This window comes from Hemitrygon akajei, chromosome 7 (assembly GCF_048418815.1).
Source record: "Hemitrygon akajei chromosome 7, sHemAka1.3, whole genome shotgun sequence".
Lineage (NCBI taxonomy): Eukaryota > Metazoa > Chordata > Chondrichthyes > Myliobatiformes > Dasyatidae > Hemitrygon > Hemitrygon akajei.
Window position 1 is genome coordinate 132,069,147 of NC_133130.1, and position 26,270 is coordinate 132,095,416.

General features: G+C 45.6%; 17 non-coding genes across 17 annotated transcripts; all 17 read right to left on the minus strand.

Moving 5' to 3' along the window:
• Window positions 1–576: 576 nt before the first annotated feature.
• Window positions 577–649, minus strand: trnaf-gaa (transfer RNA phenylalanine (anticodon GAA)). The gene has a single exon. It is a non-coding gene; the product is annotated as a tRNA-Phe (tRNA).
• Window positions 650–1,815: 1,166 nt separating this feature from the next.
• trnaf-gaa (transfer RNA phenylalanine (anticodon GAA)) lies at window positions 1,816–1,888 on the minus strand. The gene has a single exon. It is a non-coding gene; the product is annotated as a tRNA-Phe (tRNA).
• A 2,342-nt stretch (window positions 1,889–4,230) lies between these two features.
• Window positions 4,231–4,303, minus strand: trnaf-gaa (transfer RNA phenylalanine (anticodon GAA)). Its single transcript has one exon. It is a non-coding gene; the product is annotated as a tRNA-Phe (tRNA).
• Window positions 4,304–5,469: 1,166 nt separating this feature from the next.
• trnaf-gaa (transfer RNA phenylalanine (anticodon GAA)) lies at window positions 5,470–5,542 on the minus strand. The gene has a single exon. It is a non-coding gene; the product is annotated as a tRNA-Phe (tRNA).
• A 2,342-nt stretch (window positions 5,543–7,884) lies between these two features.
• trnaf-gaa (transfer RNA phenylalanine (anticodon GAA)) lies at window positions 7,885–7,957 on the minus strand. Its single transcript has one exon. It is a non-coding gene; the product is annotated as a tRNA-Phe (tRNA).
• A 551-nt stretch (window positions 7,958–8,508) lies between these two features.
• trnaf-gaa (transfer RNA phenylalanine (anticodon GAA)) lies at window positions 8,509–8,581 on the minus strand. Its single transcript has one exon. It is a non-coding gene; the product is annotated as a tRNA-Phe (tRNA).
• A 1,166-nt stretch (window positions 8,582–9,747) lies between these two features.
• On the minus strand, window positions 9,748–9,820 carry trnaf-gaa (transfer RNA phenylalanine (anticodon GAA)). The gene has a single exon. It is a non-coding gene; the product is annotated as a tRNA-Phe (tRNA).
• Window positions 9,821–12,160: 2,340 nt separating this feature from the next.
• On the minus strand, window positions 12,161–12,233 carry trnaf-gaa (transfer RNA phenylalanine (anticodon GAA)). Its single transcript has one exon. It is a non-coding gene; the product is annotated as a tRNA-Phe (tRNA).
• A 1,166-nt stretch (window positions 12,234–13,399) lies between these two features.
• trnaf-gaa (transfer RNA phenylalanine (anticodon GAA)) lies at window positions 13,400–13,472 on the minus strand. The gene has a single exon. It is a non-coding gene; the product is annotated as a tRNA-Phe (tRNA).
• A 2,342-nt stretch (window positions 13,473–15,814) lies between these two features.
• trnaf-gaa (transfer RNA phenylalanine (anticodon GAA)) lies at window positions 15,815–15,887 on the minus strand. The gene has a single exon. It is a non-coding gene; the product is annotated as a tRNA-Phe (tRNA).
• Window positions 15,888–16,438: 551 nt separating this feature from the next.
• On the minus strand, window positions 16,439–16,511 carry trnaf-gaa (transfer RNA phenylalanine (anticodon GAA)). Its single transcript has one exon. It is a non-coding gene; the product is annotated as a tRNA-Phe (tRNA).
• A 1,166-nt stretch (window positions 16,512–17,677) lies between these two features.
• trnaf-gaa (transfer RNA phenylalanine (anticodon GAA)) lies at window positions 17,678–17,750 on the minus strand. The gene has a single exon. It is a non-coding gene; the product is annotated as a tRNA-Phe (tRNA).
• A 2,343-nt stretch (window positions 17,751–20,093) lies between these two features.
• Window positions 20,094–20,166, minus strand: trnaf-gaa (transfer RNA phenylalanine (anticodon GAA)). Its single transcript has one exon. It is a non-coding gene; the product is annotated as a tRNA-Phe (tRNA).
• A 551-nt stretch (window positions 20,167–20,717) lies between these two features.
• Window positions 20,718–20,790, minus strand: trnaf-gaa (transfer RNA phenylalanine (anticodon GAA)). The gene has a single exon. It is a non-coding gene; the product is annotated as a tRNA-Phe (tRNA).
• Window positions 20,791–21,956: 1,166 nt separating this feature from the next.
• trnaf-gaa (transfer RNA phenylalanine (anticodon GAA)) lies at window positions 21,957–22,029 on the minus strand. The gene has a single exon. It is a non-coding gene; the product is annotated as a tRNA-Phe (tRNA).
• A 2,343-nt stretch (window positions 22,030–24,372) lies between these two features.
• Window positions 24,373–24,445, minus strand: trnaf-gaa (transfer RNA phenylalanine (anticodon GAA)). Its single transcript has one exon. It is a non-coding gene; the product is annotated as a tRNA-Phe (tRNA).
• Window positions 24,446–25,611: 1,166 nt separating this feature from the next.
• On the minus strand, window positions 25,612–25,684 carry trnaf-gaa (transfer RNA phenylalanine (anticodon GAA)). The gene has a single exon. It is a non-coding gene; the product is annotated as a tRNA-Phe (tRNA).
• Window positions 25,685–26,270: the final 586 nt, after the last annotated feature.

Genomic DNA, 26,270 nt, shown 5'->3' on the forward strand with positions numbered 1-26,270 from the left:
CCCCTAATCTCTCAACAATTAAATAAACAAAAAACAAGAAGTAAGAAATGAACTTACCTACTTACCTTGCTCCCACCTGTTCTTGCCAAAGCCTTACCACTCTGACTCAGAACACTCTGATGATGACCGCTCCACTAAATGGGACCCCTCTTTTATGCAGACTGGGTTTTTAAAGCTTTTTTCTGGACTTGCACAAGGACGCTTTGACCACATCTGCACACTACTACAATCAACAACTTCCACTGAGAAAAACCTCCTGATTTTTAAAGCTCTTTGCCTCATCCCTCACCACTACAGTGTATTAGTGATTTTATTTAGTTGAGAGATAGAGCACAGAACATGCCAGTCCGGCCAACCAGAAATCCACGGATTTAACCCTAACCTAATTATGGTCTGGTTTAAGAATACAATTAACCTTCTAACCATACTATCTTTGGAGGGGCTCTGTACAAGTGAAGGACGTATAAACTTATGTATACAGGATGCCACAAGTGAACTCCAAACTCTGAAGCCCCGAGCTGCAATAGTGTCACAACAACTGCTATGGGACCATGGGGCCCAATAAACAAGTCCCAGTGTCGAAACCCGGGATTGAACCAGGGACCTTTAGATCTTCAGTCTAACGCTCTCCCAGCTGAGCTATTTCGGCTGATGTATCTGTCAGATTGTGGTTCTCCCTCCCTTTTCAGGATATTGTGGACGGGCTCAGAATCATCAGGAACCCTGGCACCTGGGAAGCAGACTACCATCTCTGTGTCTTTGTTGCGTCCACAGAATCGCCTATGTGACCCCCTAACTATAGAGTTCCCTCCCCTACTAAGCAGGGCCAGACTCAGTGCCAGAGGCACAGCAGCTGTTGCTTCCCCCCAGGTAGGTTCACCCCAATACCAATGCTCAAAATGGAGTATTTATTGTTGAAGGGGATGGCCGCAGGGGTGCCCTCCACTATCTGGCATTTCCCCTTCCCTCTCCCCATCTATCTGTCTCCTGTAGCCTTGGGGTGACTACCTCCCTGTAGCTCCTGTCTCTCACTGCCTCACTTTCCCTAACAAGCCGAAGGTCATCGAGATGCAGCTCCAGTTCCCTTACACAGTTTCTAAACAGCTGCATCTCGATGCACCAGGTGCAGATGTGGCCATCGGGGAGTCTGGGAGTCTCGCGGAAACCCCACATCTGACACCCAGAACAGAACGCTGGCCCTGTAGACATGCCCCTATTCTCTCAATAGTTAAATATGAAAAAAAAGAAACAAGAAGTACAGAGTGAACTTACTACTTACCTTGCTCCCACCTGTTCTTGCCGAAGCCCTATTGAGCCAAAGCCTTACCACTCTGATGAAGACCGCTCCACTAAACGATACCACTCCTTTACACAGACTGGGTTCTTTAAGCTTTTTGCCCAACTTGAATGGGAACACATCTACTGTGTCTGTACAGTACTCCAATCAATGACTGACAGTAAGAAAACCTTTTGATTTTTAAAGCTCTTCACCTCGTCCCTCACCAGTACAGAATATTATTCATTTTATTTTATTTTATGAGAGGTAGAGCACAGAACAGGCCCATCTGGCCCATACGGCCCACCCAGCTGTTCCTCCCAGGACTTCACCAATTTAATTGTGGTACGATTTAAAAAGTACAATTAACGTACTAACTAGTCTGGCTTTGGACAATGGGACTGTGTACATCGGAAGGACGTACAAACTTACTTACACAGGATGCCAGAATTTAATTCCAAACTCTGACTGATACTACAAACTGTAACAGTGTCACACCAACTGCTACGTGATCATGGGGCCCAATAATAAAGTCCCAGTGCCAAAACCCGGGATTGAACCAGGGACCTTTAGATCTTCAGTCTAACACTCTCCCAACTGAGCTATTTCAGCTGACACAGCTACTGTATTGTTATTCTCCATGGTTCTTTATCTCACCATTGCAGCATCAGCAGTATTGTATTTCTCTTGTGCTTTGTACCTCACCGTTCCAGCATCTGCAGTATTTTGCTCCTCCTCTGCCTGGTTCCTCACCGTTGCTGTATCTGCAGCATTGTGGTTCTGCTCTGCCTTGTACCTCAGTATTCCAGCATATGTAGATCTTCTCTCCTTAAAATCACGTCCTTCCAGTATCTGTGACATTGTGCTGCCCTGTGCTTTGTCCCTCACCATTCCTGTATCTGCAGAACTGTGACTCTCCTCAGTCTTCCATCTCACCATTGCTGCATCTGCAGTATTGTACCTTTCCTGTGCCTTAGGCCATAAGAGATTGGAGCAGAATTAGGCCTTTCAGCCCATTGAGTCTGCTCTGTCATTCCATCATGGCTGATCCTGCATTCCCCTTCAACTCCGTACGCCTGCCTCCTTGCCATATCCTTTGATACCCTGACCAATCAGGAAATTATCAAATTCTGGTTTAAACATACCCACTTGCTTGTCCTGCACCATCCGTGGCAGAGCATTCCACAGATTCACTACTCTGTGGCAATCTGTACATTAATCTTCTGGGAATCTTGCACGAGGACTCCTAAGTACCTCTGATGTTTGAACATTCTCCCCATTTAGATAATGGTCTGCACTATTGTTCCTGCTTTATATTATTGGCTAGTTTGCCCTCATTTACAGTTGTGACATTACCCTTATTACATTCCTTTTTCAGCTCCCTGTACAATCTCAACTCCACACCTTGGCTACTATTTGGAGGCCTGTACAGTATATGATTCCCATAATGTTTTTTTTTTTACCCTTGCAGTTTGTTGACCCCACCTGTAAGATTCAACATTCTCTGACCCTATGTCACCTCTTTCTAAAGATGTAATTCCATCTCTAACCAGCAGAGTCACATCACCGTCCTTGCCTTCCTGTCTGTCCTTTCAATACAAAGTATATCTTTTGATGTTCAGCTCCCAACTTTGACCTTTCTTCAACAACAACTCAGTGATGCCCACAACTTCACACCGGACAACTGTGCCACAAGTATAATAAAGAGCACATTTTAATACAGTACCTTCAGTCCTGCATTTTACACCCTTGTGAATTTTGCCTCTGTGGTACAATTTAACTCTTTGCTCTGTCTGCATTAGTACCCAGTCACAGTTTTGTGCTTCCTTACATTCATGTTATACCCATCATCTACTTGCTGGCTTATCCTCAGCTCCATCACACTGGCTCCCATTCCCCACCATATTAGTTTTATTACAGCTGCCATCCTTGTCAGTTCCCCACACTCCTGAGACATGAGGCCAGACTCAGTTCCAGAGTCACATCCACTGTTGCTTCCCCTAGGGTGCTTTCCATCCTCCCCTCACCCTTTGCAGTGCTCAAAATGGAGTATTTATCTTTGAAGGAGCTGGCCACAGGGGTGCTCTCCACTATCTGAAGTTCTCCCTTCCGTCTCCTGACAGTCACCCATTTATCAGACTCCTGTAGCCTTGGGGTGACTTCCTCCCTGTAGTTCCTATCACTTCCTCAAATTCCCTAATTACCCAAAGGTCAATGTGCTGCAGCTCCAGTTCCCTAACACGGTCTCTAAGGAACTGCATCTCGATGCACCAGGTGCAGCTGTGGCCATTGGGGAGCCTGGGAGTCTCACGGAAATCCCACATCTGACACCCAGAACAGAACTCCGATTCTGTAGACATGCCCCCTAATCTCTCAACAATTAAATAAACAAAAAACAAGAAGTAAGAAATGAACTTACCTACTTACCTTGCTCCCACCTGTTCTTGCCAAAACCCTGTTGAGCCAAAGCCTTACCACTCTGACTCAGAACACTCTGATGATGACCGCTCCACTAAACGGGACCCCTCTTTTATGCAGACTGGGTTTTTAAAGCTTTTTTCTGGACTTGCACAAGGACGCTTTGACCACATCTGCACACTACTACAATCAACAACTTCCACTGAGAAAAACCTCCTGATTTTTAAAGCTCTTTGCCTCATCCCTCACCACTACAGTGTATTAGTGATTTTATTTAGTTGAGAGATAGAGCACAGAACATGCCAGTCCGGCCAACCAGAAATCCACGGATTTAACCCTAACCTAATTATGGTCTGGTTTAAGAATACAATTAACCTTCTAACCATACTATCTTTGGAGGGGCTCTGTACAAGTGAAGGACATATAAACTTATGTATACAGGATGCCACAAGTGAACTCCAAACTCTGAAGCCCCGAGCTGCAATAGTGTCACAACAACTGCTATGGGACCATGGGGCCCAATAAACAAGTCCCAGTGCCGAAACCCGGGATTGAACCAGGGACCTTTAGATCTTCAGTCTAACGCTCTCCCAGCTGAGCTATTTCGGCTGATGTATCTGTCAGATTGTGGTTCTCCCTCCCTTTTCAGGATATTGTGGACGGGCTCAGAATCATCAGGAACCCTGGCACCTGGGAAGCAGACTACCATCTCTGTGTCTTTGTTGCGTCCACAGAATCGCCTATGTGACCCCCTAACTATAGAGTTCCCTCCCCTACTAAGCAGGGCCAGACTCAGTGCCAGAGGCACAGCAGCTGTTGCTTCCCCCCAGGTAGGTTCACCCCAATACCAATGCTCAAAATGGAGTATTTATTGTTAAAGGGGATGGCCGCAGGGGTGCCCTCCACTATCTGGCATTTCCCCTTCCCTCTCCCCATCTATCTGTCTCCTGTAGCCTTGGGGTGACTACCTCCCTGTAGCTCCTGTCTCTCACTGCCTCACTTTCCCTAACAAGCCGAAGGTCATCGAGATGCAGCTCCAGTTCCCTTACACAGTTTCTAAACAGCTGCATCTCGATGCACCAGGTGCAGATGTGGCCATCGGGGAGTCTGGGAGTCTCGCGGAAACCCCACATCTGACACCCAGAACAGAACGCTGGCCCTGTAGACATGCCCCTATTCTCTCAATAGTTAAATATGAAAAAAAAGAAACAAGAAGTACAGAGTGAACTTACTACTTACCTTGCTCCCACCTGTTCTTGCCGAAGCCCTATTGAGCCAAAGCCTTACCACTCTGATGAAGACCGCTCCACTAAACGATACCACTCCTTTACACAGACTGGGTTCTTTAAGCTTTTTGCCCAACTTGAATGGGAACACATCTACTGTGTCTGTACAGTACTCCAATCAATGACTGACAGTAAGAAAACCTTTTGATTTTTAAAGCTCTTCACCTCGTCCCTCACCAGTACAGAATATTATTCATTTTATTTTATTTTATGAGAGGTAGAGCACAGAACAGGCCCATCTGGCCCATCCGGCACACCCAGCTGTTCCTCCCAGGACTTCACCAATTTAATTGTGGTACGATTTAAAAAGTACAATTAACGTACTAACTAGTCTGGCTTTGGACAATGGGACTGTGTACATCGGAAGGACGTACAAACTTACTTACACAGGATGCCAGAATTTAATTCCAAACTCTGACTGATACTACAAACTGTAACAGTGTCACACCAACTGCTACGTGATCATGGGGCCCAATAATAAAGTCCCAGTGCCAAAACCCGGGATTGAACCAGGGACCTTTAGATCTTCAGTCTAACACTCTCCCAACTGAGCTATTTCAGCTGACACAGCTACTGTATTGTTATTCTCCATGGTTCTTTATCTCACCATTGCAGCATCAGCAGTATTGTATTTCTCTTGTGCTATGTACCTCACCGTTCCAGCATCTGCAGTATTTTGCTCCTCCTCTGCCTGGTTCCTCACCGTTGCTGTATCTGCAGCATTGTGGTTCTGCTCTGCCTTGTACCTCAGTATTCCAGCATATGTAGATCTTCTCTCCTTAAAATCACGTCCTTCCAGTATCTATGACATTGTGCTGCCCTGTGCTTTGTCCCTCACCATTCCTGTATCTGCAGAACTGTGACTCTCCTCAGTCTTCCATCTCACCATTGGTGCATCTGCAGTATTGTACCTTTCCTGTGCCTTAGGCCATAAGAGATTGGAGCAGAATTAGGCCATTCAGCCCATTGAGTCTGCTCTGTCATTCCACCATGGCTGATCCTGCATTCCCCTTCAACTCCATACGCCTGCCTCCTTGCCATATCCTTTGATACCCTGACCAATCAGGAAATTATCAAATTCTGGTTTAAACATACCCACTTGCTTGTCCTGCACCATCTGTGGCAGAGCATTCCACAGATTCACTACTCTGTGGCAATCTGTACATTAATCTTCTGGGAATCTTGCACGAGGACTCCTAAGTACCTCTGATGTTTGAACATTCTCCCCATTTAGATAATGGTCTGCACTATTGTTCCTGCTTTATATTATTGGCTAGTTTGCCCTCATTTACAGTTGTGACATTACCCTTATTACATTCCTTTTTCAGCTCCCTGTACAAGCTCAACTCCACACCTTGGCTACTATTTGGAGGCCTGTACAGTATATGATTCCCATAATGTTTTTTTTACCCTTGCAGTTTGTTGACCCCACCTGTAAGATTCAACATTCTCTGACCCTATGTCACCTCTTTCTAAAGATGTAATTCCATCTCTAACCAGCAGAGTCACATCACTGCCCTTGCCTTCCTGTCTGTCCTTTCAATACAAAGTATATCTTTTGATGTTCAGCTCCCAACTTTGACCTTTCTTCAACAACAACAACTCAGTGATGCCCACAACTTCACACCGGACAACTGTGCCACAAGTATAATAAAGAGCACATTTTAATACAGTACCTTCAGTCCTGCATTTTACACCCTTGTGAATTTTGCCTCTGTGGTACAATTTAACTCTTTGCTCTGTCTGCATTAGTACCCAGTCACAGTTTTGTGCTTCCTTACATTCATGTTATACCCATCATCTACTTGCTGGCTTATCCTCAGCTCCATCACACTGGCTCCCATTCCCCACCATATTAGTTTTATTACAGCTGCCATCTTTGTCAGTTCCCTACCCTCCTGAGACATGAGGCCAGACTCAGTTCCAGAGTCACATCCACTGTTGCTTCCCCTAGGGAGCTTTCCATCCTCCCCTCACCCTTTGCAGTGCTCAAAATGGAGTATTTATCTTTGAAGGAGCTGGCCACAGGGGTGCTCTCCACTATCTGAAGTTCTCCCTTCCGTCTCCTGACAGTCACCCATTTATCAGCCTCCTGTAGCCTTGGGGTGACTTCCTCCCTGTAGTTCCTATCACTTCCTCAAATTCCCTAATTACCCAAAGGTCAATGTGCTGCAGCTCCAGTTCCCTAACACGGTCTCTAAGGAACTGCATCTCGATGCACCAGGTGCAGCTGTGGCCATCGGGGAGCCTGGGAGTCTCACAGAAACCCCACATCTGACACCCAAAGCAGAACTCCGAGTCTGTAGACATGCCCCCTAATCTCTGAACAATTAAATAAACAAAAAACAAGAAGTAAGAAATGAACTTACCTACTTACCTTGCTCCCACCTGTTCTTGCCAAAACCCTGTTGAGCCAAAGCCTTACCACTCTGACTCAGAACACTCTGATGATGACCGCTCCACTAAACGGGAGCCCTCTTTTATGCAGACTGGGTTTTTAAAGCTTTTTTCTGGACTTGCACAAGAATGCTTTGACCACATCTGCACACTACTACAATCAACAACTTCCACTGAGAAAAACCTCCTGATTTTTAAAGCTCTTTGCCTCATCTCTCACCACTACAGAGTATTAGTGATTTTATTTTGTTGAGAGATAGAGCACAGAACATGCCAGTCCGGCCACCCAGAAATCCACCGATTTAACCCTAACCTAATTATGGTCTGGTTTAAAAATACAATTAACCTTCTAACCATACTATCTTTGGAGGGGCTCTGTATAAGTGAAGGACGTATAAACTTATGTATACAGGATGCCACAAGTGAACTCCAAACTCTGAAGCCCCGAGCTGCAATAGTGTCACAACAACTGCTATGGGACCATGGGGCCCAATAAACAAGTCCCAGTGCCGAAACCCGGGATTGAACCAGGGACCTTTAGATCTTCAGTCTAACGCTCTCCCAGCTGAGCTATTTCGGCTGACACATCTACAGTATTGTTATTCTCCACGGTTCTTTATCTCACTGTTACAGCATCTACAGTATTGCATTTCTCTTGTGCTTTGTACCTCAGTGTTCGATCATCTGCAGTATTGTATTTCTCTTGTGCTTTGTACCTCACAGTTCCATCATCTGCAGTATTGTATTTCTCATGTACTTTGTACCTCAGTGTTCGATCATCTGCAGTATTGAATTTCTCATGTGCTTTCTACCTCAGTGTTCGATCATCTGCAGTATTGTATTTCTCTTGTGCTTTGTACCTCACAGTTCCATCATCTGCAGTATTGTATTTCTCATGTGCTTTGTACCTCAGTGTTCGATCATCTGCAGTATTGTATTTCTCTTGGTCTGGTTTAAAAACACAATTAACCTTCTAACCATACTATCTTTGGAGGGGCTCTGTACAAGTGAAGGACTTATAAACTTATGTATACAGGATGCCACAATTGAACTCCAAACTCTGAAGCCCCGAGCTGCAATAGTGTCACAACAACTGCTATGGGACCATGGGGCCCAATAAACAAGTACCAGTGCCGAAACCCGGGATTGAACCAGGGACCTTTAGATCTTCAGTCTAACGCTCTCCCAGCTGAGCTATTTCGGCAGATGTATCTGTCAGATTGTGGTTCTCCCTCCCTTTTCAGGATATTGTGGACGGGCTCAGAATCATCACGAACCCTGGCACCTGGGAAGCAGACTACCATCTCTGTGTCTTTGTTGCGTCCACAGAATCGCCTATGTGACCCCCTAACTATAGAGTTCCCTCCCCTACTAAGCAGAGCCAGATTCAGTGCCAGAGACACAGCAGCTGTTGCTTCCCCCCAGGTAGGTTCACCCCAATACCAATGCTCAAAATGGAGTATTTATTGTTGATGGGGATGGCCGCAGGGGTGCCCTCCACTATCTGGCATTTCCCCTTCCCTCTCCCCATCTATCTGTCTCCTGTAGCCTTGGGGTGACTACCTCCCTGTAGCTCCTGTCTCTCACTGCCTCACTTTCCCTAACAAGCCGAAGGTCATCGAGATGCAGCTCCAGTTCCCTTACACAGTTTCTAAACAGCTGCATCTCGATGCACCAGGTGCAGATGTGGCCATCGGGGAGTCTGGGAGTCTCGCGGAAACCCCACATCTGACACCCAGAACAGAACGCTGGCCCTGTAGACATGCCCCTATTCTCTCAATAGTTAAATATGAAAAAAAAGAAACAAGAAGTACAGAGTGAACTTACTACTTACCTTGCTCCCACCTGTTCTTGCCGAAGCCCTATTGAGCCAAAGCCTTACCACTCTGATGAAGACCGCTCCACTAAACGATACCACTCCTTTACACAGACTGGGTTCTTTAAGCTTTTTGCCCAACTTGAATGGGAACACATCTACTGTGTCTGTACAGTACTCCAATCAATGACTGACAGTAAGAAAACCTTTTGATTTTTAAAGCTCTTCACCTCGTCCCTCACCAGTACAGAATATTATTCATTTTATTTTATTTTATGAGAGGTAGAGCACAGAACAGGCCCATCTGGCCCATACGGCCCACCCAGCTGTTCCTCCCAGGACTTCACCAATTTAATTGTGGTACGATTTAAAAAGTACAATTAACGTACTAACTAGTCTGGCTTTGGACAATGGGACTGTGTACATCGGAAGGACGTACAAACTTACTTACACAGGATGCCAGAATTTAATTCCAAACTCTGACTGATACTACAAACTGTAACAGTGTCACACCAACTGCTACGTGATCATGGGGCCCAATAATAAAGTCCCAGTGCCAAAACCCGGGATTGAACCAGGGACCTTTAGATCTTCAGTCTAACACTCTCCCAACTGAGCTATTTCAGCTGACACAGCTACTGTATTGTTATTCTCCATGGTTCTTTATCTCACCATTGCAGCATCAGCAGTATTGTATTTCTCTTGTGCTTTGTACCTCACCGTTCCAGCATCTGCAGTATTTTGCTCCTCCTCTGCCTGGTTCCTCACCGTTGCTGTATCTGCAGCATTGTGGTTCTGCTCTGCCTTGTACCTCAGTATTCCAGCATATGTAGATCTTCTCTCCTTAAAATCACGTCCTTCCAGTATCTGTGACATTGTGCTGCCCTGTGCTTTGTCCCTCACCATTCCTGTATCTGCAGAACTGTGACTCTCCTCAGTCTTCCATCTCACCATTGCTGCATCTGCAGTATTGTACCTTTCCTGTGCCTTAGGCCATAAGAGATTGGAGCAGAATTAGGCCTTTCAGCCCATTGAGTCTGCTCTGTCATTCCATCATGGCTGATCCTGCATTCCCCTTCAACTCCGTACGCCTGCCTCCTTGCCATATCCTTTGATACCCTGACCAATCAGGAAATTATCAAATTCTGGTTTAAACATACCCACTTGCTTGTCCTGCACCATCCGTGGCAGAGCATTCCACAGATTCACTACTCTGTGGCAATCTGTACATTAATCTTCTGGGAATCTTGCACGAGGACTCCTAAGTACCTCTGATGTTTGAACATTCTCCCCATTTAGATAATGGTCTGCACTATTGTTCCTGCTTTATATTATTGGCTAGTTTGCCCTCATTTACAGTTGTGACATTACCCTTATTACATTCCTTTTTCAGCTCTCTGTACAATCTCAACTCCACACCTTGGCTACTATTTGGAGGCCTGTACAGTATATGATTCCCATAATGTTTTTTTTTACCCTTGCAGTTTGTTGACCCCACCTGTAAGATTCAACATTCTCTGACCCTATGTCACCTCTTTCTAAAGATGTAATTCCATCTCTAACCAGCAGAGTCACATCACCGTCCTTGCCTTCCTGTCTGTCCTTTCAATACAAAGTATATCTTTTGATGTTCAGCTCCCAACTTTGACCTTTCTTCAACAACAACTCAGTGATGCCCACAACTTCACACCGGACAACTGTGCCACAAGTATAATAAAGAGCACATTTTAATACAGTACCTTCAGTCCTGCATTTTACACCCTTGTGAATTTTGCCTCTGTGGTACAATTTAACTCTTTGCTCTGTCTGCATTAGTACCCAGTCACAGTTTTGTGCTTCCTTACATTCATGTTATACCCATCATCTACTTGCTGGCTTATCCTCAGCTCCATCACACTGGCTCCCATTCCCCACCATATTAGTTTTATTACAGCTGCCAACTTTGTCAGTTCCCTACCCTCCTGAGACATGAGGCCAGACTCAGTTCCAGAGTCACATCCACTGTTGCTTCCCCTAGGGTGCTTTCCATCCTCCCCTCACCCTTTGCAGTGCTCAAAATGGAGTATTTATCTTTGAAGGAGCTGGCCACAGGGGTGCTCTCCACTATCTGAAGTTCTCCCTTCCGTCTCCTGACAGTCACCCATTTATCAGACTCCTGTAGCCTTGGGGTGACTTCCTCCCTGTAGTTCCTATCACTTCCTCAAATTCCCTAATTACCCAAAGGTCAATGTGCTGCAGCTCCAGTTCCCTAACACGGTCTCTAAGGAACTGCATCTCGATGCACCAGGTGCAGCTGTGGCCATTGGGGAGCCTGGGAGTCTCACGGAAATCCCACATCTGACACCCAGAACAGAACTCCGATTCTGTAGACATGCCCCCTAATCTCTCAACAATTAAATAAACAAAAAACAAGAAGTAAGAAATGAACTTACCTACTTACCTTGCTCCCACCTGTTCTTGCCAAAACCCTGTTGAGCCAAAGCCTTACCACTCTGACTCAGAACACTCTGATGATGACCGCTCCACTAAACGGGACCCCTCTTTTATGCAGACTGGGTTTTTAAAGCTTTTTTCTGGACTTGCACAAGGACGCTTTGACCACATCTGCACACTACTACAATCAACAACTTCCACTGAGAAAAACCTCCTGATTTTTAAAGCTCTTTGCCTCATCCCTCACCACTACAGTGTATTAGTGATTTTATTTAGTTGAGAGATAGAGCACAGAACATGCCAGTCCGGCCAACCAGAAATCCACGGATTTAACCCTAACCTAATTATGGTCTGGTTTAAGAATACAATTAACCTTCTAACCATACTATCTTTGGAGGGGCTCTGTACAAGTGAAGGACATATAAACTTATGTATACAGGATGCCACAAGTGAACTCCAAACTCTGAAGCCCCGAGCTGCAATAGTGTCACAACAACTGCTATGGGACCATGGGGCCCAATAAACAAGTCCCAGTGCCGAAACCCGGGATTGAACCAGGGACCTTTAGATCTTCAGTCTAACGCTCTCCCAGCTGAGCTATTTCGGCTGATGTATCTGTCAGATTGTGGTTCTCCCTCCCTTTTCAGGATATTGTGGACGGGCTCAGAATCATCAGGAACCCTGGCACCTGGGAAGCAGACTACCATCTCTGTGTCTTTGTTGCGTCCACAGAATCGCCTATGTGACCCCCTAACTATAGAGTTCCCTCCCCTACTAAGCAGGGCCAGACTCAGTGCCAGAGGCACAGCAGCTGTTGCTTCCCCCCAGGTAGGTTCACCCCAATACCAATGCTCAAAATGGAGTATTTATTGTTAAAGGGGATGGCCGCAGGGGTGCCCTCCACTATCTGGCATTTCCCCTTCCCTCTCCCCATCTATCTGTCTCCTGTAGCCTTGGGGTGACTACCTCCCTGTAGCTCCTGTCTCTCACTGCCTCACTTTCCCTAACAAGCCGAAGGTCATCGAGATGCAGCTCCAGTTCCCTTACACAGTTTCTAAACAGCTGCATCTCGATGCACCAGGTGCAGATGTGGCCATCGGGGAGTCTGGGAGTCTCGCGGAAACCCCACATCTGACACCCAGAACAGAACGCTGGCCCTGTAGACATGCCCCTATTCTCTCAATAGTTAAATATGAAAAAAAAGAAACAAGAAGTACAGAGTGAACTTACTACTTACCTTGCTCCCACCTGTTCTTGCCGAAGCCCTATTGAGCCAAAGCCTTACCACTCTGATGAAGACCGCTCCACTAAACGATACCACTCCTTTACACAGACTGGGTTCTTTAAGCTTTTTGCCCAACTTGAATGGGAACACATCTACTGTGTCTGTACAGTACTCCAATCAATGACTGACAGTAAGAAAACCTTTTGATTTTTAAAGCTCTTCACCTCGTCCCTCACCAGTACAGAATATTATTCATTTTATTTTATTTTATGAGAGGTAGAGCACAGAACAGGCCCATCTGGCCCATCCGGCACACCCAGCTGTTCCTCCCAGGACTTCACCAATTTAATTGTGGTACGATTTAAAAAGTACAATTAACGTACTAACTAGTCTGGCTTTGGACAATGGGACTGTGTACATCGGAAGGACGTACAAACTTACTTACACAGGATGCCAGAATTTAATTCCAAACTCTGACTGATACTACAAACTGTAACAGTGTCACACCAACTGCTACGTGATCATGGGGCCCAATAATAAAGTCCCAGTGCCAAAACCCGGGATTGAACCAGGGACCTTTAGATCTTCAGTCTAACACTCTCCCAACTGAGCTATTTCAGCTGACACAGCTACTGTATTGTTATTCTCCATGGTTCTTTATCTCACCATTGCAGCATCAGCAGTATTGTATTTCTCTTGTGCTATGTACCTCACCGTTCCAGCATCTGCAGTATTTTGCTCCTCCTCTGCCTGGTTCCTCACCGTTGCTGTATCTGCAGCATTGTGGTTCTGCTCTGCCTTGTACCTCAGTATTCCAGCATATGTAGATCTTCTCTCCTTAAAATCACGTCCTTCCAGTATCTATGACATTGTGCTGCCCTGTGCTTTGTCCCTCACCATTCCTGTATCTGCAGAACTGTGACTCTCCTCAGTCTTCCATCTCACCATTGGTGCATCTGCAGTATTGTACCTTTCCTGTGCCTTAGGCCATAAGAGATTGGAGCAGAATTAGGCCATTCAGCCCATTGAGTCTGCTCTGTCATTCCACCATGGCTGATCCTGCATTCCCCTTCAACTCCATACGCCTGCCTCCTTGCCATATCCTTTGATACCCTGACCAATCAGGAAATTATCAAATTCTGGTTTAAACATACCCACTTGCTTGTCCTGCACCATCTGTGGCAGAGCATTCCACAGATTCACTACTCTGTGGCAATCTGTACATTAATCTTCTGGGAATCTTGCACGAGGACTCCTAAGTACCTCTGATGTTTGAACATTCTCCCCATTTAGATAATGGTCTGCACTATTGTTCCTGCTTTATATTATTGGCTAGTTTGCCCTCATTTACAGTTGTGACATTACCCTTATTACATTCCTTTTTCAGCTCCCTGTACAAGCTCAACTCCACACCTTGGCTACTATTTGGAGGCCTGTACAGTATATGATTCCCATAATGTTTTTTTTACCCTTGCAGTTTGTTGACCCCACCTGTAAGATTCAACATTCTCTGACCCTATGTCACCTCTTTCTAAAGATGTAATTCCATCTCTAACCAGCAGAGTCACATCACTGCCCTTGCCTTCCTGTCTGTCCTTTCAATACAAAGTATATCTTTTGATGTTCAGCTCCCAACTTTGACCTTTCTTCAACAACAACAACTCAGTGATGCCCACAACTTCACACCGGACAACTGTGCCACAAGTATAATAAAGAGCACATTTTAATACAGTACCTTCAGTCCTGCATTTTACACCCTTGTGAATTTTGCCTCTGTGGTACAATTTAACTCTTTGCTCTGTCTGCATTAGTACCCAGTCACAGTTTTGTGCTTCCTTACATTCATGTTATACCCATCATCTACTTGCTGGCTTATCCTCAGCTCCATCACACTGGCTCCCATTCCCCACCATATTAGTTTTATTACAGCTGCCATCTTTGTCAGTTCCCTACCCTCCTGAGACATGAGGCCAGACTCAGTTCCAGAGTCACATCCACTGTTGCTTCCCCTAGGGAGCTTTCCATCCTCCCCTCACCCTTTGCAGTGCTCAAAATGGAGTATTTATCTTTGAAGGAGCTGGCCACAGGGGTGCTCTCCACTATCTGAAGTTCTCCCTTCCGTCTCCTGACAGTCACCCATTTATCAGCCTCCTGTAGCCTTGGGGTGACTTCCTCCCTGTAGTTCCTATCACTTCCTCAAATTCCCTAATTACCCAAAGGTCAATGTGCTGCAGCTCCAGTTCCCTAACACGGTCTCTAAGGAACTGCATCTCGATGCACCAGGTGCAGCTGTGGCCATCGGGGAGCCTGGGAGTCTCACAGAAACCCCACATCTGACACCCAAAGCAGAACTCCGAGTCTGTAGACATGCCCCCTAATCTCTGAACAATTAAATAAACAAAAAACAAGAAGTAAGAAATGAACTTACCTACTTACCTTGCTCCCACCTGTTCTTGCCAAAACCCTGTTGAGCCAAAGCCTTACCACTCTGACTCAGAACACTCTGATGATGACCGCTCCACTAAACGGGAGCCCTCTTTTATGCAGACTGGGTTTTTAAAGCTTTTTTCTGGACTTGCACAAGAATGCTTTGACCACATCTGCACACTACTACAATCAACAACTTCCACTGAGAAAAACCTCCTGATTTTTAAAGCTCTTTGCCTCATCTCTCACCACTACAGAGTATTAGTGATTTTATTTTGTTGAGAGATAGAGCACAGAACATGCCAGTCCGGCCACCCAGAAATCCACCGATTTAACCCTAACCTAATTATGGTCTGGTTTAAAAATACAATTAACCTTCTAACCATACTATCTTTGGAGGGGCTCTGTATAAGTGAAGGACGTATAAACTTATGTATACAGGATGCCACAAGTGAACTCCAAACTCTGAAGCCCCGAGCTGCAATAGTGTCACAACAACTGCTATGGGACCATGGGGCCCAATAAACAAGTCCCAGTGCCGAAACCCGGGATTGAACCAGGGACCTTTAGATCTTCAGTCTAACGCTCTCCCAGCTGAGCTATTTCGGCTGACACATCTACAGTATTGTTATTCTCCACGGTTCTTTATCTCACTGTTACAGCATCTACAGTATTGCATTTCTCTTGTGCTTTGTACCTCAGTGTTCGATCATCTGCAGTATTGTATTTCTCTTGTGCTTTGTACCTCACAGTTCCATCATCTGCAGTATTGTATTTCTCATGTACTTTGTACCTCAGTGTTCGATCATCTGCAGTATTGAATTTCTCATGTGCTTTCTACCTCAGTGTTCGATCATCTGCAGTATTGTATTTCTCTTGTGCTTTGTACCTCACAGTTCCATCATCTGCAGTATTGTATTTCTCATGTGCTTTGTACCTCAGTGTTCGATCATCTGCAGTATTGTATTTCTCTTGGTCTGGTTTAAAAACACAATTAACCTTCTAACCATACTATCTTTGGAGGGGCTCTGTACAAGTGAAGGACTTATAAACTTATGTATACAGGATGCCACAATTGAACTCCAAACTCTGAAGCCCCGAGCTGCAATAGTGTCACAACAACTGCTATGGGACCATGGGGCCCAATAAACAAGTACCAGTGCCGAAACCCGGGATTGAACCAGGGACCTTTAGATCTTCAGTCTAACGCTCTCCCAGCTGAGCTATTTCGGCAGATGTATCTGTCAGATTGTGGTTCTCCCTCCCTTTTCAGGATATTGTGGACGGGCTCAGAATCATCACGAACCCTGGCACCTGGGAAGCAGACTACCATCTCTGTGTCTTTGTTGCGTCCACAGAATCGCCTATGTGACCCCCTAACTATAGAGTTCCCTCCCCTACTAAGCAGAGCCAGATTCAGTGCCAGAGACACAGCAGCTGTTGCTTCCCCCCAGGTAGGTTCACCCCAATACCAATGCTCAAAATGGAGTATTTATTGTTGATGGGGATGGCCGCAGGGGTGCCCTCCACTATCTGGCATTTCCCCTTCCCTCTCCCCATCTATCTGTCTCCTGTAGCCTTGGGGTGACTACCTCCCTGTAGCTCCTGTCTCTCACTGCCTCACTTTCCCTAACAAGCCGAAGGTCATCGAGATGCAGCTCCAGTTCCCTTACACAGTTTCTAAACAGCTGCATCTCGATGCACCAGGTGCAGATGTGGCCATCGGGGAGTCTGGGAGTCTCGCGGAAACCCCACATCTGACACCCAGAACAGAACGCTGGCCCTGTAGACATGCCCCTATTCTCTCAATAGTTAAATATGAAAAAAAAGAAACAAGAAGTACAGAGTGAACTTACTACTTACCTTGCTCCCACCTGTTCTTGCCGAAGCCCTATTGAGCCAAAGCCTTACCACTCTGATGAAGACCGCTCCACTAAACGATACCACTCCTTTACACAGACTGGGTTCTTTAAGCTTTTTGCCCAACTTGAATGGGAACACATCTACTGTGTCTGTACAGTACTCCAATCAATGACTGACAGTAAGAAAACCTTTTGATTTTTAAAGCTCTTCACCTCGTCCCTCACCAGTACAGAATATTATTCATTTTATTTTATTTTATGAGAGGTAGAGCACAGAACAGGCCCATCTGGCCCATACGGCCCACCCAGCTGTTCCTCCCAGGACTTCACCAATTTAATTGTGGTACGATTTAAAAAGTACAATTAACGTACTAACTAGTCTGGCTTTGGACAATGGGACTGTGTACATCGGAAGGACGTACAAACTTACTTACACAGGATGCCAGAATTTAATTCCAAACTCTGACTGATACTACAAACTGTAACAGTGTCACACCAACTGCTACGTGATCATGGGGCCCAATAATAAAGTCCCAGTGCCAAAACCCGGGATTGAACCAGGGACCTTTAGATCTTCAGTCTAACACTCTCCCAACTGAGCTATTCCGGCTGACACAGCTACTGTATTGTTATTCTCCATGGTTCTTTATCTCACCATTGCAGCATCAGCAGTATTGTATTTCTCTTGTGCTTTGTACCTCACCGTTCCAGCATCTGCAGTATTTTGCTCCTCCTCTGCCTGGTTCCTCACCGTTGCTGTATCTGCAGCATTGTGGTTCTGCTCTGCCTTGTACCTCAGTATTCCAGCATATGTAGATCTTCTCTCCTTAAAATCACGTCCTTCCAGTATCTGTGACATTGTGCTGCCCTGTGCTTTGTCCCTCACCATTCCTGTATCTGCAGAACTGTGACTCTCCTCAGTCTTCCATCTCACCATTGCTGCATCTGCAGTATTGTACCTTTCCTGTGCCTTAGGCCATAAGAGATTGGAGCAGAATTAGGCCTTTCAGCCCATTGAGTCTGCTCTGTCATTCCATCATGGCTGATCCTGCATTCCCCTTCAACTCCGTATGCCTGCCTCCTTGCCATATCCTTTGATACCCTGACCAATCAGGAAATTATCAAATTCTGGTTTAAACATACCCACTTGCTTGTCCTGCACCATCCGTGGCAGAGCATTCCACAGATTCACTACTCTGTGGCAATCTGTACATTAATCTTCTGGGAATCTTGCACGAGGACTCCTAAGTACCTCTGATGTTTGAACATTCTCCCCATTTAGATAATGGTCTGCACTATTGTTCCTGCTTTATATTATTGGCTAGTTTGCCCTCATTTACAGTTGTGACATTACCCTTATTACATTCCTTTTTCAGCTCTCTGTACAATCTCAACTCCACACCTTGGCTACTATTTGGAGGCCTGTACAGTATATGATTCCCATAATGTTTTTTTTTACCCTTGCAGTTTGTTGACCCCACCTGTAAGATTCAACATTCTCTGACCCTATGTCACCTCTTTCTAAAGATGTAATTCCATCTCTAACCAGCAGAGTCACATCACCGTCCTTGCCTTCCTGTCTGTCCTTTCAATACAAAGTATATCTTTTGATGTTCAGCTCCCAACTTTGACCTTTCTTCAACAACAACAACTCAGTGATGCCCACAACTTCACACCGGACAACTGTGCCACAAGTATAATAAAGAGCACATTTTAATACAGTACCTTCAGTCCTGCATTTTACACCCTTGTGAATTTTGCCTCTGTGGTACAATTTAACTCTTTGCTCTGTCTGCATTAGTACCCAGTCACAGTTTTGTGCTTCCTTACATTCATGTTATACCCATCATCTACTTGCTGGCTTATCCTCAGCTCCATCACACTGGCTCCCATTCCCCACCATATTAGTTTTATTACAGCTGCCAACTTTGTCAGTTCCCTACCCTCCTGAGACATGAGGCCAGACTCAGTTCCAGAGTCACATCCACTGTTGCTTCCCCTAGGGTGCTTTCCATCCTCCCCTCACCCTTTGCAGTGCTCAAAATGGAGTATTTATCTTTGAAGGAGCTGGCCACAGGGGTGCTCTCCACTATCTGAAGTTCTCCCTTCCGTCTCCTGACAGTCACCCATTTATCAGACTCCTGTAGCCTTGGGGTGACTTCCTCCCTGTAGTTCCTATCACTTCCTCAAATTCCCTAATTACCCAAAGGTCAATGTGCTGCAGCTCCAGTTCCCTAACACGGTCTCTAAGGAACTGCATCTCGATGCACCAGGTGCAGCTGTGGCCATTGGGGAGCCTGGGAGTCTCACGGAAATCCCACATCTGACACCCAGAACAGAACTCCGATTCTGTAGACATGCCCCCTAATCTCTCAACAATTAAATAAACAAAAAACAAGAAGTAAGAAATGAACTTACCTACTTACCTTGCTCCCACCTGTTCTTGCCAAAACCCTGTTGAGCCAAAGCCTTACCACTCTGACTCAGAACACTCTGATGATGACCGCTCCACTAAACGGGACCCCTCTTTTATGCAGACTGGGTTTTTAAAGCTTTTTTCTGGACTTGCACAAGGACGCTTTGACCACATCTGCACACTACTACAATCAACAACTTCCACTGAGAAAAACCTCCTGATTTTTAAAGCTCTTTGCCTCATCCCTCACCACTACAGTGTATTAGTGATTTTATTTAGTTGAGAGATAGAGCACAGAACATGCCAGTCCGGCCAACCAGAAATCCACGGATTTAACCCTAACCTAATTATGGTCTGGTTTAAGAATACAATTAACCTTCTAACCATACTATCTTTGGAGGGGCTCTGTACAAGTGAAGGACGTATAAACTTATGTATACAGGATGCCACAAGTGAACTCCAAACTCTGAAGCCCCGAGCTGCAATAGTGTCACAACAACTGCTATGGGACCATGGGGCCCAATAAACAAGTCCCAGTGCCGAAACCCGGGATTGAACCAGGGACCTTTAGATCTTCAGTCTAACGCTCTCCCAGCTGAGCTATTTCGGCTGACACATCTACAGTATTGTTATTCTCCACGGTTCTTTATCTCACTGTTACAGCATCTACAGTATTGCATTTCTCTTGTGCTTTGTACCTCAGTGTTCGATCATCTGCAGTATTGTATTTCTCTTGTGCTTTGTACCTCACAGTTCCATCATCTGCAGTATTGTATTTCTCATGTACTTTGTACCTCAGTGTTCGATCATCTGCAGTATTGAATTTCTCATGTGCTTTCTACCTCAGTGTTCGATCATCTGCAGTATTGTATTTCTCTTGTGCTTTGTACCTCACAGTTCCATCATCTGCAGTATTGTATTTCTCATGTGCTTTGTACCTCAGTGTTCGATCATCTGCAGTATTGTATTTCTCTTGGTCTGGTTTAAAAACACAATTAACCTTCTAACCATACTATCTTTGGAGGGGCTCTGTACAAGTGAAGGACTTATAAACTTATGTATACAGGATGCCACAATTGAACTCCAAACTCTGAAGCCCCGAGCTGCAATAGTGTCACAACAACTGCTATGGGACCATGGGGCCCAATAAACAAGTACCAGTGCCGAAACCCGGGATTGAACCAGGGACCTTTAGATCTTCAGTCTAACGCTCTCCCAGCTGAGCTATTTCGGCAGATGTATCTGTCAGATTGTGGTTCTCCCTCCCTTTTCAGGATATTGTGGACGGGCTCAGAATCATCACGAACCCTGGCACCTGGGAAGCAGACTACCATCTCTGTGTCTTTGTTGCGTCCACAGAATCGCCTATGTGACCCCCTAACTATAGAGTTCCCTCCCCTACTAAGCAGAGCCAGATTCAGTGCCAGAGACACAGCAGCTGTTGCTTCCCCCCAGGTAGGTTCACCCCAATACCAATGCTCAAAATGGAGTATTTATTGTTGATGGGGATGGCCGCAGGGGTGCCCTCCACTATCTGGCATTTCCCCTTCCCTCTCCCCATCTATCTGTCTCCTGTAGCCTTGGGGTGACTACCTCCCTGTAGCTCCTGTCTCTCACTGCCTCACTTTCCCTAACAAGCCGAAGGTCATCGAGATGCAGCTCCAGTTCCCTTACACAGTTTCTAAACAGCTGCATCTCGATGCACCAGGTGCAGATGTGGCCATCGGGGAGTCTGGGAGTCTCGCGGAAACCCCACATCTGACACCCAGAACAGAACGCTGGCCCTGTAGACATGCCCCTATTCTCTCAATAGTTAAATATGAAAAAAAAGAAACAAGAAGTACAGAGTGAACTTACTACTTACCTTGCTCCCACCTGTTCTTGCCGAAGCCCTATTGAGCCAAAGCCTTACCACTCTGATGAAGACCGCTCCACTAAACGATACCACTCCTTTACACAGACTGGGTTCTTTAAGCTTTTTGCCCAACTTGAATGGGAACACATCTACTGTGTCTGTACAGTACTCCAATCAATGACTGACAGTAAGAAAACCTTTTGATTTTTAAAGCTCTTCACCTCGTCCCTCACCAGTACAGAATATTATTCATTTTATTTTATTTTATGAGAGGTAGAGCACAGAACAGGCCCATCTGGCCCATACGGCCCACCCAGCTGTTCCTCCCAGGACTTCACCAATTTAATTGTGGTACGATTTAAAAAGTACAATTAACGTACTAACTAGTCTGGCTTTGGACAATGGGACTGTGTACATCGGAAGGACGTACAAACTTACTTACACAGGATGCCAGAATTTAATTCCAAACTCTGACTGATACTACAAACTGTAACAGTGTCACACCAACTGCTACGTGATCATGGGGCCCAATAATAAAGTCCCAGTGCCAAAACCCGGGATTGAACCAGGGACCTTTAGATCTTCAGTCTAACACTCTCCCAACTGAGCTATTCCGGCTGACACAGCTACTGTATTGTTATTCTCCATGGTTCTTTATCTCACCATTGCAGCATCAGCAGTATTGTATTTCTCTTGTGCTTTGTACCTCACCGTTCCAGCATCTGCAGTATTTTGCTCCTCCTCTGCCTGGTTCCTCACCGTTGCTGTATCTGCAGCATTGTGGTTCTGCTCTGCCTTGTACCTCAGTATTCCAGCATATGTAGATCTTCTCTCCTTAAAATCACGTCCTTCCAGTATCTGTGACATTGTGCTGCCCTGTGCTTTGTCCCTCACCATTCCTGTATCTGCAGAACTGTGACTCTCCTCAGTCTTCCATCTCACCATTGCTGCATCTGCAGTATTGTACCTTTCCTGTGCCTTAGGCCATAAGAGATTGGAGCAGAATTAGGCCTTTCAGCCCATTGAGTCTGCTCTGTCATTCCATCATGGCTGATCCTGCATTCCCCTTCAACTCCGTATGCCTGCCTCCTTGCCATATCCTTTGATACCCTGACCAATCAGGAAATTATCAAATTCTGGTTTAAACATACCCACTTGCTTGTCCTGCACCATCCGTGGCAGAGCATTCCACAGATTCACTACTCTGTGGCAATCTGTACATTAATCTTCTGGGAATCTTGCACGAGGACTCCTAAGTACCTCTGATGTTTGAACATTCTCCCCATTTAGATAATGGTCTGCACTATTGTTCCTGCTTTATATTATTGGCTAGTTTGCCCTCATTTACAGTTGTGACATTACCCTTATTACATTCCTTTTTCAGCTCTCTGTACAATCTCAACTCCACACCTTGGCTACTATTTGGAGGCCTGTACAGTATATGATTCCCATAATGTTTTTTTTTACCCTTGCAGTTTGTTGACCCCACCTGTAAGATTCAACATTCTCTGACCCTATGTCACCTCTTTCTAAAGATGTAATTCCATCTCTAACCAGCAGAGTCACATCACCGTCCTTGCCTTCCTGTCTGTCCTTTCAATACAAAGTATATCTTTTGATGTTCAGCTCCCAACTTTGACCTTTCTTCAACAACAACAACTCAGTGATGCCCACAACTTCACACCGGACAACTGTGCCACAAGTATAATAAAGAGCACATTTTAATACAGTACCTTCAGTCCTGCATTTTACACCCTTGTGAATTTTGCCTCTGTGGTACAATTTAACTCTTTGCTCTGTCTGCATTAGTACCCAGTCACAGTTTTGTGCTTCCTTACATTCATGTTATACCCATCATCTACTTGCTGGCTTATCCTCAGCTCCATCACACTGGCTCCCATTCCCCACCATATTAGTTTTATTACAGCTGCCAACTTTGTCAGTTCCCTACCCTCCTGAGACATGAGGCCAGACTCAGTTCCAGAGTCACATCCACTGTTGCTTCCCCTAGGGTGCTTTCCATCCTCCCCTCACCCTTTGCAGTGCTCAAAATGGAGTATTTATCTTTGAAGGAGCTGGCCACAGGGGTGCTCTCCACTATCTGAAGTTCTCCCTTCCGTCTCCTGACAGTCACCCATTTATCAGACTCCTGTAGCCTTGGGGTGACTTCCTCCCTGTAGTTCCTATCACTTCCTCAAATTCCCTAATTACCCAAAGGTCAATGTGCTGCAGCTCCAGTTCCCTAACACGGTCTCTAAGGAACTGCATCTCGATGCACCAGGTGCAGCTGTGGCCATTGGGGAGCCTGGGAGTCTCACGGAAATCCCACATCTGACACCCAGAACAGAACTCCGATTCTGTAGACATGCCCCCTAATCTCTCAACAATTAAATAAACAAAAAACAAGAAGTAAGAAATGAACTTACCTACTTACCTTGCTCCCACCTGTTCTTGCCAAAACCCTGTTGAGCCAAAGCCTTACCACTCTGACTCAGAACACTCTGATGATGACCGCTCCACTAAACGGGACCCCTCTTTTATGCAGACTGGGTTTTTAAAGCTTTTTTCTGGACTTGCACAAGGACGCTTTGACCACATCTGCACACTACTACAATCAACAACTTCCACTGAGAAAAACCTCCTGATTTTTAAAGCTCTTTGCCTCATCCCTCACCACTACAGTGTATTAGTGATTTTATTTAGTTGAGAGATAGAGCACAGAACATGCCAGTCCGGCCAACCAGAAATCCACGGATTTAACCCTAACCTAATTATGGTCTGGTTTAAGAATACAATTAACCTTCTAACCATACTATCTTTGGAGGGGCTCTGTACAAGTGAAGGACGTATAAACTTATGTATACAGGATGCCACAAGTGAACTCCAAACTCTGAAGCCCCGAGCTGCAATAGTGTCACAACAACTGCTATGGGACCATGGGGCCCAATAAACAAGTCCCAGTGCCGAAACCCGGGATTGAACCAGGGACCTTTAGATCTTCAGTCTAACGCTCTCCCAGCTGAGCTATTTCGGCTGATGTATCTGTCAGATTGTGGTTCTCCCTCCCTTTTCAGGATATTGTGGACGGGCTCAGAATCATCAGGAACCCTGGCACCTGGGAAGCAGACTACCATCTCTGTGTCTTTGTTGCGTCCACAGAATCGCCTATGTGACCCCCTAACTATAGAGTTCCCTCCCCTACTAAGCAGGGCCAGACTCAGTGCCAGAGGCACAGCAGCTGTTGCTTCCCCCCAGGTAGGTTCACCCCAATACCAATGCTCAAAATGGAGTATTTATTGTTAAAGGGGATGGCCGCAGGGGTGCCCTCCACTATCTGGCATTTCCCCTTCCCTCTCCCCATCTATCTGTCTCCTGTAGCCTTGGGGTGACTACCTCCCTGTAGCTCCTGTCTCTCACTGCCTCACTTTCCCTAACAAGCCGAAGGTCATCGAGATGCAGCTCCAGTTCCCTTACACAGTTTCTAAACAGCTGCATCTCGATGCACCAGGTGCAGATGTGGCCATCGGGGAGTCTGGGAGTCTCGCGGAAACCCCACATCTGACACCCAGAACAGAACGCTGGCCCTGTAGACATGCCCCTATTCTCTCAATAGTTAAATATGAAAAAAAAGAAACAAGAAGTACAGAGTGAACTTACTACTTACCTTGCTCCCACCTGTTCTTGCCGAAGCCCTATTGAGCCAAAGCCTTACCACTCTGATGAAGACCGCTCCACTAAACGATACCACTCCTTTACACAGACTGGGTTCTTTAAGCTTTTTGCCCAACTTGAATGGGAACACATCTACTGTGTCTGTACAGTACTCCAATCAATGACTGACAGTAAGAAAACCTTTTGATTTTTAAAGCTCTTCACCTCGTCCCTCACCAGTACAGAATATTATTCATTTTATTTTATTTTATGAGAGGTAGAGCACAGAACAGGCCCATCTGGCCCATCCGGCCCACCCAGCTGTTCCTCCCAGGACTTCACCAATTTAATTGTGGTACGATTTAAAAAGTACAATTAACGTACTAACTAGTCTGGCTTTGGACAATGGGACTGTGTACATCGGAAGGACGTACAAACTTACTTACACAGGATGCCAGAATTTAATTCCAAACTCTGACTGATACTACAAACTGTAACAGTGTCACACCAACTGCTACGTGATCATGGGGCCCAATAATAAAGTCCCAGTGCCAAAACCCGGGATTGAACCAGGGACCTTTAGATCTTCAGTCTAACACTCTCCCAACTGAGCTATTTCAGCTGACACAGCTACTGTATTGTTATTCTCCATGGTTCTTTATCTCACCATTGCAGCATCAGCAGTATTGTATTTCTCTTGTGCTATGTACCTCACCGTTCCAGCATCTGCAGTATTTTGCTCCTCCTCTGCCTGGTTCCTCACCGTTGCTGTATCTGCAGCATTGTGGTTCTGCTCTGCCTTGTACCTCAGTATTCCAGCATATGTAGATCTTCTCTCCTTAAAATCACGTCCTTCCAGTATCTATGACATTGTGCTGCCCTGTGCTTTGTCCCTCACCATTCCTGTATCTGCAGAACTGTGACTCTCCTCAGTCTTCCATCTCACCATTGGTGCATCTGCAGTATTGTACCTTTCCTGTGCCTTAGGCCATAAGAGATTGGAGCAGAATTAGGCCATTCAGCCCATTGAGTCTGCTCTGTCATTCCACCATGGCTGATCCTGCATTCCCCTTCAACTCCATACGCCTGCCTCCTTGCCATATCCTTTGATACCCTGACCAATCAGGAAATTATCAAATTCTGGTTTAAACATACCCACTTGCTTGTCCTGCACCATCTGTGGCAGAGCATTCCACAGATTCACTACT